Below are 11,443 nucleotides of genomic sequence, written 5' to 3' on the forward strand. Positions count from 1 at the left end.
ACTGAACTTTTTCTCTTAAGAAGTTCAATATGTATGCTTTTGCATACATTCTCACTCTCTTCTGCCATTTCTTTAAGGCTTCAGGAAACAGACATGATTTAGTGTATACAATGAAGTCATTTCTCTAAGGATCCTCAGAAATAGTCCACAGCAGAGCCAGGCCTGGGATGCATCTTTCTTCACTCGCATTCTAAACTCCACTTTCACTCTTTCTGTAGACTATACTTTACAAAAAGTTAAGTCAAACCATTGCCATTTTGGAAACTATTGACTATAATTAGTTTAGGACAGTTTATGTGTTCCCAACATTAATCACTGGAAACATTTTAAAAGGCACTACAATCAGAATTTACTGGAGGCGGATTCCCAAACCTCCACAGCCCTGACAAAATTTAGAGTCTAAATGTTCAACAAGTTCCACTATTAATGGGGACTTTTAAAAGTGTGCGGTGTGTGATATTCCCTGTGAATGTACTGACCTGACCTCAACAGCTGCTTTCCCTTAAATCTTGGATCCCATCTTGGTGCAGGGAATTATTGTCCAGATGCTTTTGTTAGTCATGTTCCTCTGAGACTACTCACTCAGACAACAAATTGAGTTTCTATTACCTGCTGGGTGTGATAGAAATTATAGGCTGGCAAAGGTACATGTAATCAATGAGGAATAGGAAACCCACCTCGGAGTTACTAAACACTGGACCCTTCCTTGGGCTGCCAGTTCTTGAACACAATATGTACATGGTTATAATTTCTGTGTACTTATGGGTGTATATATACTATATACATGTGTAAACATATATGTGGATATACATTTGAATATGCATATACAAACATATTTGAAATATTATTTCTAACGACTATATTGTTACAGCACAGACAAAAATATGACTTAAATGAAAAACGTAATTCCAAGTAAAATGGAGGAGAATATTTTTGGTTGTGAGCCTAGCCTTTAATAGCTGAGCCATTTCTCCAGCCCAAAATGGAAGAGAATAAAGTATAAATTTTTGTGGGTTTTCTCTTCTTTTGAATAACACATTATAGTTTGATATTGAAAAAAGTCTAAAGTGGACCTTAAATTACCCAATTGTTTTTTATTGTTAATAATCTGCCTTTCCTGATATATCTTATTTTGCCATATGATAAAGCTGTGTAAACGTAGGAAAATACATTTATTTTCAAGAATGAACTTGCTTAATTTGCACAGTATTCATATATGTCATTCAAAGTCACAGTTAAGATCATGACTGTCTTTGCCCACAAGCCAGCTTCTACATTTGACAAGAGGCTTCATTTCTGACAAGGCTTGGAACTTCAAGTCACAAATATGCATCTTATATTCTCCAAATGTTTTGTTCCTAGGACACTTTTTATTGTTTTCAGACTTCTTGGAGATCCCAAACCGCAGTTGATTGTTTAGGTAGATCAATATTTTCTATATTGGATATTTAATTTTACAAAATTTAATGTTTATTACTTTACTTAAAATAGGAAATCTACAACCTAACAAAGTTATAATGTTTTTAAAGATTAAAATGTGGCATTTAATGAAGAAAACAATAATTTACAACATGCTACTGAGAAGAGTGTTTTACAATTTTTAAAATCTCTTTTAATGTGTAGCTTGACTTCATGTATACTTGTGAATTGAAGCTTCTGTTTGAAGAAAATTCAGATTTAAAAGATTTTATGGTTAGAAAAGGGAGAAATATTTTAATAGCTCTGTCTGATAATTTTGGATATTCCCTTTTGATTCTGCAACACACTTGGAAGTGCTTTTTAAATGAAAGATGACAACATGAACTTTGATATCCTATCAAAGCTTTGTTCAGATTCTGTTACAATGTAATATACTGGTATATCTTGTGCCTTGGGTGGAACTTTCACCATGCATGATTTCAGAACAACATACATTCATTATATGGAAAATATTTTGTAGCTTTGGGCAGGTCTTACAAACACTGCATTCCATTATAAAATATCCAGAACACCGTATCTATGACCATCATTGATCTCTTTGGAAAATTCACTGACTGGGAAGCTTTCAGGCTCACAGAGGTAGATTTGAATTTTTCCTGAAAGCTTAAATATCACCCTTAGTGACAAATGTTGTCCACTGTTTTCTTTGCAGTAACATGGCTACTTTACTCAATTTTGAGGCAATGACTTCTAATTAACCATGGTTCTTTTGCCAGTGCCCAGAGGACTAAGCAAAGCATTGTGGACCATCCTGTTTTCCTCCTTCCTGTGGACCTTCCTACACCATCCCCATTCCCAAGTGTCATCCTCCAATAATAACACCTTGTACCCGGGAACCCCAGTAGCTTCATCTAGCAAGACTTAAGAAGTATTACCCACCAAGCAACACACAGTGACTCTTTTACTTCACAGATGATGTGATAGTATACATAGGTAATCCTAAAAGTTCCACCAGGGTATACCTACAAGTGAAAAACACTTTCAGTCAAGTGTCTGGAAGCAAAATAGCCCTCCTGTGCAAATAAAAAGAAAAGAAAAAGAGAAAGAGAGAGAGAGAGAGAGAGAGAGAGAGAGAGAGAGAGACAGACAGACAGACAGATGAAGAAAAATTAAAAACCACACTTTTCACAATAGCCTCAAATAATTCTTGAGGTAACTCTAATCAAGCAAGTAAAAGACTTGTAAGATAGAACTTCAAGTTTTTGAAAAAAGAAATTTAAGATTTGAGAAGATGGAAAGATCTCTCATGCTCATAGCATTAACACAGGGAAAATGGCCATCTTACCAAAATCAGTGTACAGATTCACCACAATTTCCATCAAAATTCCAACATAGTTCTTCTCAGACCTTGAAAGAGCAATTCTCAGTTTCATATGGAAATAAATACACACACAAAGAAAAAAGAAACACAGAATAACTAAACCAATCCTGAATAATATAAGGACTGCTGGAGGTATCACTGTCCTTGCTTTTGAGCTTCACTACAGTAATAAAAACAGCGTGATACTAGCAGCAAAACAGCCACAGTGATCAATGGAATAGAACGGAAGACACATACATAATTCCACAGACCTATGTACACTTGATTACTTTATAAACAAGCTAGAAATACACACTGGGAAAACAGCATCTTCAACAAATGGTGCTAGTCAATTTGGGTATCTGCATATAGAGGAATCCAAATATAACCGTACTTACTAAGAACTCAACTTCAAATGGATCACAGACCTCAACATAAGGCCAGATACACTGAATATGAAAGAAAAGAAAGTGGGAGAATAACCTTTAACACATTGACCGAGGAAAAGATTTTCTGACCAGAACGCCAATAGCACAGTCTCTAAGATCAACAATTAATAATTGGGACCTCATGAAACTGAGAAGCTTTTGCACAGCAAAGGATACCATCATTCAGACAAAGTGGCAGCCTACAGAATAGGGAAAATAATCGACTTCATATCCAATAGAAGACTAATATCCCAAATACAAAAAGAACTCAAAAAACTGGATATCAAGAAAACAACCCAATCTTTAAAATGAGGTACAGATCTAAACAGAGAATTCTCAATAAAAGCTACTCAAATGGCTAAAAAGCACTTAAATTTAAACATCCTTAGTCGTCAGGGAAATACAAATCAAAACTGCTTTGAGATTTCACCTTGCAGCTCTCAGAATGGCTAAGTTCAATCAAATAAATGACAGCTCACGCTGGTGAGGATGTGGAGTAAGGAGAGCACTCCTCCATTGCTGGTGAGAATGCCAACTTGTACATCCACTTTGGAAATGAGTGTGGCAGCACCTCAGGAAGATAGGAATTGATCTGCCTCAAGACCTATCTGTACTATTAGCATATACCGAAAGAATGCTTCATTCTACTACTGAGACACTTGCTTAACCAGCTTTCAGAAATTGAAAACAACTTAGATGTTTGTCAACAGATGAATGAATAAAGAAAACACAGTGGAATATTACTCCAACAAGTGGGAAGGGGGAGGGAAGAGGGGAGATGAGGAAGGAAATATGGAGAGGGACATCTAGAATTTAGGGGCATTTGAAGGGTTGTATGGAAACCTCTTACAGTAGAAGCCTCCTAACACACACACACACACACACACACACACACACACACTTTATATTATATATAACTTTATATAAAGCATATATATATATATATATATATATATATATATATCCTTTTCTATTTACTTTTTCTATATGATCTTACTGTTTATCCCATCCTGGATGGAACTACAGATCTTACGTCAACCTTGATTTGGTGGCAATCTTTCTTGTCTCATGACAGCATTGGCTGCCTTGTACTTTTACTGATTCTATATTTTTCCTAATTTCATTCATTTGGCTCCTGATTTATTTACATCTGCAGGGAATGCGCTTCCAGACTCCCCAAACCAAGTGAAAGAGGTTGGTATTCTTGCTTATCTTGATGTGACAAAACACCTTATGAGATCACTTCAGGAGGAAAGGGTTGATTTTGACTCATAGTTTGAAGGTATAGTCTACTGTGGCAGGATGGCTTGGCAGCTAGAATATGAGACAGCTGGTCACATGGCAGTCATATTCATGAGCCAGAGAAAGATGAATGTTAGCATTTACATCAGTTTCTCTTTATCCAGTCCAGGACATGGAATGATTGTACCAATCCTCACAGATACGCACAGAGGCTTGTCTCCTACGTGATTCTTAATCATTTCAAGTTGACAATGAATATTAAGCCTCACAATTCTACTCTTTATCAATTTGATACCCAAACACACAGCTTTTAAGCCATAGACTTCCACCTGTTGTCCCTACAGGTGTAAGGCTGGAAGTGAGTCTGAACTACCAGGAGACTGCTCCAAGTGAGACACGAGAACGGAGTTTGATGCAAATGCAAGAGGTTTTTTCCAGGGGTTGACCTCAATCAGCCCCTCGGCGAAAGTTACTAGGAAGGCGCACCCAAATGGCTAAGTGAAAAAGCAGCTTTTTATACTTTTTGGGTACAGGTTACATCATCAGCAAGGTTACAGTTTAAACTTATTGGTAAGCATATTGACTTTTGACTCAGAAGCATGAAATGCATTGAACTCAATCTAGCCTGACGGTCAGGACTATCAGTCAGCACATTCTGTGGTTTTTCAAGAATTTCCTGCTTCTCCCTAGAACTGTGGGTGGAGAAATGGAACTGACCTAGCCTTGACTGGAGCAGGAAGTTGTTTGGCCATTCTTGACCTGAGGTGAATGTAAAAGCTGACGAAAGCCCTAGGGTCCTTCTTATAGGGCTCATGGCCATATTATAAAATAAAATATATTGCTGAGTTTATCTCTGACATTCATTTAAATCTGAGCCTCATGTTCATACCCTGAAGATGGACTTGGGTGTCAATTACTGGAACTCGTTGTTCTTTATGTGGCCACATTGAAAACATTTTTCCCGTTTTTTCACTATTAATTATTTTCACTATTAATTCAAAAGTCCCCCTAGTCTTTAACAGTTCCAACATTGCTCAAAAGGAATCAATCTCTTCTAAGAGTTAAATCTATCAACTGTGAGCCCTTATAATCATCAAAAACAAGTCACAGAGTAAAGATTGCTGTTTAATGAGACGGGAATGGAAGTGTAGCAAGGAATGACCAGATGCCTGTCTTTATTAAGCCGATTAAAGACGCAATTAATAGTGAAAAATGGGGAAAATGCATTCAGTGTGGCCACATAAAGAACAAAGAGGTCCAGTAATTGATACCCAAGCCCATTGTCAGGGTGTGAAGATTAGGTTCAGATTTAAATAGATATCCAGAGGTATTCGTAACTCAGCAGTTAGAGCAAGGTGTGATTCCACCTGTCACCAATATCTCCACTCCAGTCTCTCCTAAAAGGTTATCTGACAAACTATAAATCTTTTTTCAGGAGACAAGTTCTGCCTCTAGCTGACCCAGGGCCTCAAACTTCTCAAACTTTTTACTCCCAACATGAAAATCTTAGAAGAATTTAAGTTTCTTGGGGTCCATTGTTTCCATAATTGGATAATCAAAGGTAGGGGCACAAAGGTCTGTTTTAAAATATCCTCATTCCTGTCAGGACAGTTACAGTCAGATAACCTACCAGCAGGATCAGGGGACTGCTGGTGTCATGCATCTATATTCGGGGTAAAGAGAGAAAAGACAATGACACACACACACACACACACACACACACACACACACACACACACACAGAGAGAGAGAGAGAGAGAGAGACAGAGACAGACAGACAGAGAGACAGAGACACAGAGAGACACAGAGAGAGACAGAGAGAAACAGAAAGAGTCAGAGAGACAGGAAAGGCTGAGTGACAGAGACAGAAAGAGAGAGAGAGACTGGGAGACAGAAACACACAGACACACAGAGACTTCCAGGGACACACAAAAAGAGATCCAGAGAGAGGAAAAATACTGGTGTTCAACTTGGTTTCTCCTTTCTATTCAGATGGGAACCTTAACCCATAGAATGGTGCAAAACCCACGTTTATGGTAGATCTGTGTACCTCAATTAACTCAATCTATTAATTCCACCACAACCCTTATGATGTCAGACATGGAAATACAACTGTAATCCCAGCACTTTGGTGGATGAGGCAGGAGGACTCTGAATTTGAGGGTAGCCTACCTAGCAGGTCACCCTGAGTCACATACTGAGACAATAACAAATCAAAAATATAATAGAAGAAAGACCTCATGTTCCCAGATATGGAGGAGTAGGTCCCACACAGCCTTAGTAAGAGAAGTAATGTTGTAGCATGTGGAAAGTTAGGGGTGTTGTTAGGGTCACAATATAAATTGTATAAGCTAGTGATTGCGTCAAAATGGTCAATGAAAGAAAGCTCAAGAGAATATATTAGATCTCATTGCAGCTGATGGTCTCCTGTCCTAGTAATTATGTAACCTAATTACCTCTGTGGTTTGATGCCATCTGACCAGAATGAGTTCTCACGTGGCTTTTTCTCATCCTCATCACATCTTGAGAAATTATGACCCATTAGTCCAAGGTTTCCTACTCTTCCTGGATCCTTTAGCTGTGTAGTCTGAATTTAGGAGCTAAAACACATTTTCTGACTCCTACAAAACTTGAGGTCCTTTGGGCATTTGAGATTCAAGACAGATCCTGCATCTGCTTAGTGTTAGTTGGCTGGCTCTGGGCTTACGTAGTCACTCTGAACCTCTAGTCAGTCAAAATCCCGGAGGCTAGGAATCCAAAGCCAAGGTATATATGGGGCCAAGACACTGTGTCTTCAGCTCTTGGCAGGCACAGGCATTTCTTGTGTTTATCTTTACAATTTTTCCTCTATCATATTTACTCAGTGAGTGATATTTCCTGAAAAATCCTTCACATAAGACCCAATTACTAGAATCTGAGAACAGTTCATAGTCAGGATGAATTTTATTGGAAATCTCTACCCTATTCATGTTCTATATAGTCAATAAAATCAGCATGGCACTTAATTCGCACAAATATTTTTAAGAGTCAGATGTTAACCACCACTTCTTAGACGACTAATTACAATATCAAGCATTAAATTAGGATGCCTATAAGGAGAGATGCAGAGACCATGCAAATAAGTTGTGTTCTGAGCTATACGTTAAGTTAATGTATTTCATGTCATTGTAAAATATGCAGAGTAGTATCAGACCTCTGAGACTTTGTATATGATCATTTAAAATTAAGATGAAGGCTTCACTTGAACATATTTTCCACTTTTCCCCTCAATTCATATCACAAGAAATGGCAGGACTTTAGGAAAACCAAAATTCTGTTACTGAAATATAAGTTTTGAAAGGGACGTTCGTCAATAAATCCAGAAAGCTATTGACCCACAGAGATTTATCAGATGAAATGTCTGCTGGAGAACCAAATTGTTCATTTGGGCAATTCTATTTATTGCATAACTACAAATTCCTTCCCACGCGCTACTGCCTCAAATTTCTCCCTCCGTATTCGCAGACCTTTGGTCATCGAGTTGCCCCATTCTGAGAGGTTTTCTTATGTTAATTACTCTGATTGGGGAATGGGGCTTAATGATTTCTCAGAAGTCTTAACTCCAACTGCTTCTGTAATAAGTGTTTGAGATACTCCATTCAGAGGGAGTGACATGTATGGCTAGAACATACATAAGCTATATTAACAAAGATAGACATGGCATTGTGTATGTGGATGGGTTTTCTACATACAGGAGGTCAGATTATGTTCTGAGAAGAAAAGCATTAGATAAAGACAAGACAGGTACCTTTTGATATTAAGTTTGATTAGAGAAAAAGAGGGAGACAAGTGGACTTCTTATATTTTCACAACTTTCAGTATTGCACACTAGTGACATTTAATGATAATAGATTCATTTGTAATAGGTAAACAGCACCAAGACTTCATTACTTTGATGCCAATTAAGCAGAACCCGGAAATTACTTACACAGCCCAAACTTTTAAAGGGTCAAACATTGAGCATAGCAACAGCGAGTACTTACTTATATTTAGTATGACAGCTGAAAGCTTTTACAAGATGAAACACATAATAGGTCATTTTTTTTTCTTGAAAACACAATATGTTTCCTCATTACATGTTCTGAGTTAGTCAGTTTTCCACTAGTAGGATGAAATATTTGAGGTAGCTACCTCTATGAAAATAGGAGGTTTATGTAGCTCACAGTTGGGAGATTCGAGGGTATTGCCTCAATATTGAGGCAGAGGCTTATGTGTGACACATCATGGCAGATGGTAGTGCTGGCAACCTTTGTTGGAGTAAGCACATTTTAGGAAGCAAGGGCTAGGCTTGCTCCATTTATAAAAGCGCTCCCCTAAGGGCTACTAATGGATTCTGAGAGAACTTACACTCAATTTCCATGCGGAACCTGGCTAAAGTACATATCTTTTCTATTTGCCTTTGCTTATTCAAAGGGGAAGTGGAGGAATTGAAGGTACTTGAAGGTGTAGTTTGTAAATAAAGTCTTACTGGAATCCAGTAACTGTCATTCATTTCTGTACTGTTTATATAGCTGCATTTGCACTACAACGGCAAAGTCAATTAGTTGGGAACCAGAAGAGCTGGTCAGTGAAGTTTCAATATTATCTGTTCCTGTCTAGGAAAGGTTATTTGACTAAGTTCTTGGATTTCTTCCTACTGTGATATTCTATACAAGGATGAAAATATCAGCTACATACTTTACAATTGCAGTCTGTGCATGCAATTTCCACTTCTAATTTATGCAATAGCTTTCCTTTATGGGTGACTTGACTTTGTTCTTCATTTTTCATGACTACAGTCAAAGAGGCTACCATCTCTGGAGATTTTCTATTGCTTCTTTTATAGAGATTACAACACTACTAATTACATTAGTCTCCTCTTCCATTTTTCCATCCAAACCTTCCCATACAGCCCACGTTACCTTAGACTGATTTTTTTTTTTTTGCTTGTTGTTTTGAGACAGGGTCTCAAATGTCACTCACGCTAGTCACAAACTAAGTATTCAGACTGGAGAATTCACAATTCTCCTGTGTTACCTTCCAAAGTTCTGTGAGGACAAGCATGGGATATTATATTCTGATCCTATGTGGCCCAGGACATCTTCACACTAGCTGTTATTCTGTCTCGCCTTTCTGAACGCTGGGATCACAGGCATAAAGGTTTATGAGGCTCTCACCATAGATGACTACTCAGGCACAGAGGATAGCCATCTGAAAGTCTATCCAGCCAGCTAGGACTATGCCCCACGTGTCCAGAACAGGAGTTCTCAAGGGCAGGGACCATCCAAGCATCTTGCTTGGAAGCTTCAGGGGGAAGTTTTGCAAAGCAAGCTGTTTGAAACAAACAGTTTAATGGAGGCTAAGATAAGTGGTTAGCCAGTGGGAACAGGTTTTTGCACAAACAAGCAGCTAAGACGAACAGTTAGCCGGAGGGGGTTCTCGCATAAACAAGCAGTTTTAACAAAAGCTAAGATAAGATAGCTAGGACATCCTGACCTTTGGCTCCTAGAATAGGTATGGGTAATTTTCCATGAGATTCTCCATCAAGGAGATCAAAGTCCAGTTAAACCTAGAAATGGCCTCAGCAAGACTACAAGGAGGAGGAAGCTCTACACTGTCTTTTCCCTGTCAATAGCACCACCATATTCAGTCATATGATGATTTTAAGCATTGTAAATGAACCTTAAAAATGGAGCATCTAGAGACTAGTATGATTATAATAAAAAGAAAAATCTATTTGGGGACTTTGGTTTCTTATTTCAATGGCATGACTTTTAAAAAGAGATTCTCACAATATATTACAGTATCAGTATATGTACAAAACACATTTTGTATAATGAACAACATACAACATGGTCCATTGCCAGCAAGCCAGCATACGTGTTAGCTGGAATCTCTCCATTCTCCCACAACACACTCTAACCCAAACCCCAGCCAGTGGCAGGTACTAAGCTGTCTTCCAACTCCATAGCTGTATATTGTAGAATTTCAGAAGAATACAGCATGTGGGCTTTTGTGACTGCTTTCTTCTTCCTTCTTTCCTACTTTCCTTTCGTTTTCCAAGACCAGCATTTCAGTGGACTACTGCTGAGAGTATGGGTGCTTTGAGCAGCTGTGGGTGGGGGATCAGAAAGTTTCTCCCTTTCAAGAGGATAGGAATAGTCATGGCAATGAGCAGGGAGTTTACCAGACCTTCCATTCTTTATGAACCATACGAGATGAGTTTGTCAATTTCTAAAAAAAGTATTTATAAAAACTTGCACTTACATTAGAAAAGATCACAGAATCAACGGTTGCTAGACCAAATTATTGAGGAACAAAATTACCCATTTCTAATTTTTTCCAAAACAATCGATATCTTCAAAGTGCACTTACATTGCTTTCCATTAGCAAAATCCATAAAGAAACTTAGCAGCCTAACCTTCCCTCGGCGCTAGAGACCTTGAGCCACAAGTGGCCCTGCCAGATGACAGTGGCCATGGTTTGAGTTTGGCACAGCTGGAGACCAGAATGCTGAAACACAACAAAAGAGGGACATGTCTTTGATTTCAACTGTGGCATTAACTAAAAGAATTAAAAAGGATGGAAACACGCAGCTCTGCCAGCTAGGCTGGGCAAAACAGGGGACACAGGTGACCCTGGAAGCTGATTCCAAGGCTGCTGGGAACTGGACCTGTTTGGAAAGCTGCATTTCAATGGTGATTAATTTCTTTGAGTTAGTGTGTTTACAAGGTTAATCAGTGCTATGTTATGTAGTCGCAATCCACTCTTTTTCTATTATCAAATAATTATATGTAGGGTTGTATCATAACTGCTTTTAATTTTTTTGAGATTGTTTAACAAAGCAATTGCACTTCTGTGTGCCCACCAGCAGTGTATAAAGGTTCCAATTTGTCCACATTCTTGCCAGTATTCTCATTATCTGCTTTTTGATTACAGCCATCCTAGGGAGCCTGAAGTGGCAACTCACCATTTT

This window comes from Rattus rattus, chromosome X, assembly GCF_011064425.1.
Source record: "Rattus rattus isolate New Zealand chromosome X, Rrattus_CSIRO_v1, whole genome shotgun sequence".
NCBI lineage: Eukaryota > Metazoa > Chordata > Mammalia > Rodentia > Muridae > Rattus > Rattus rattus.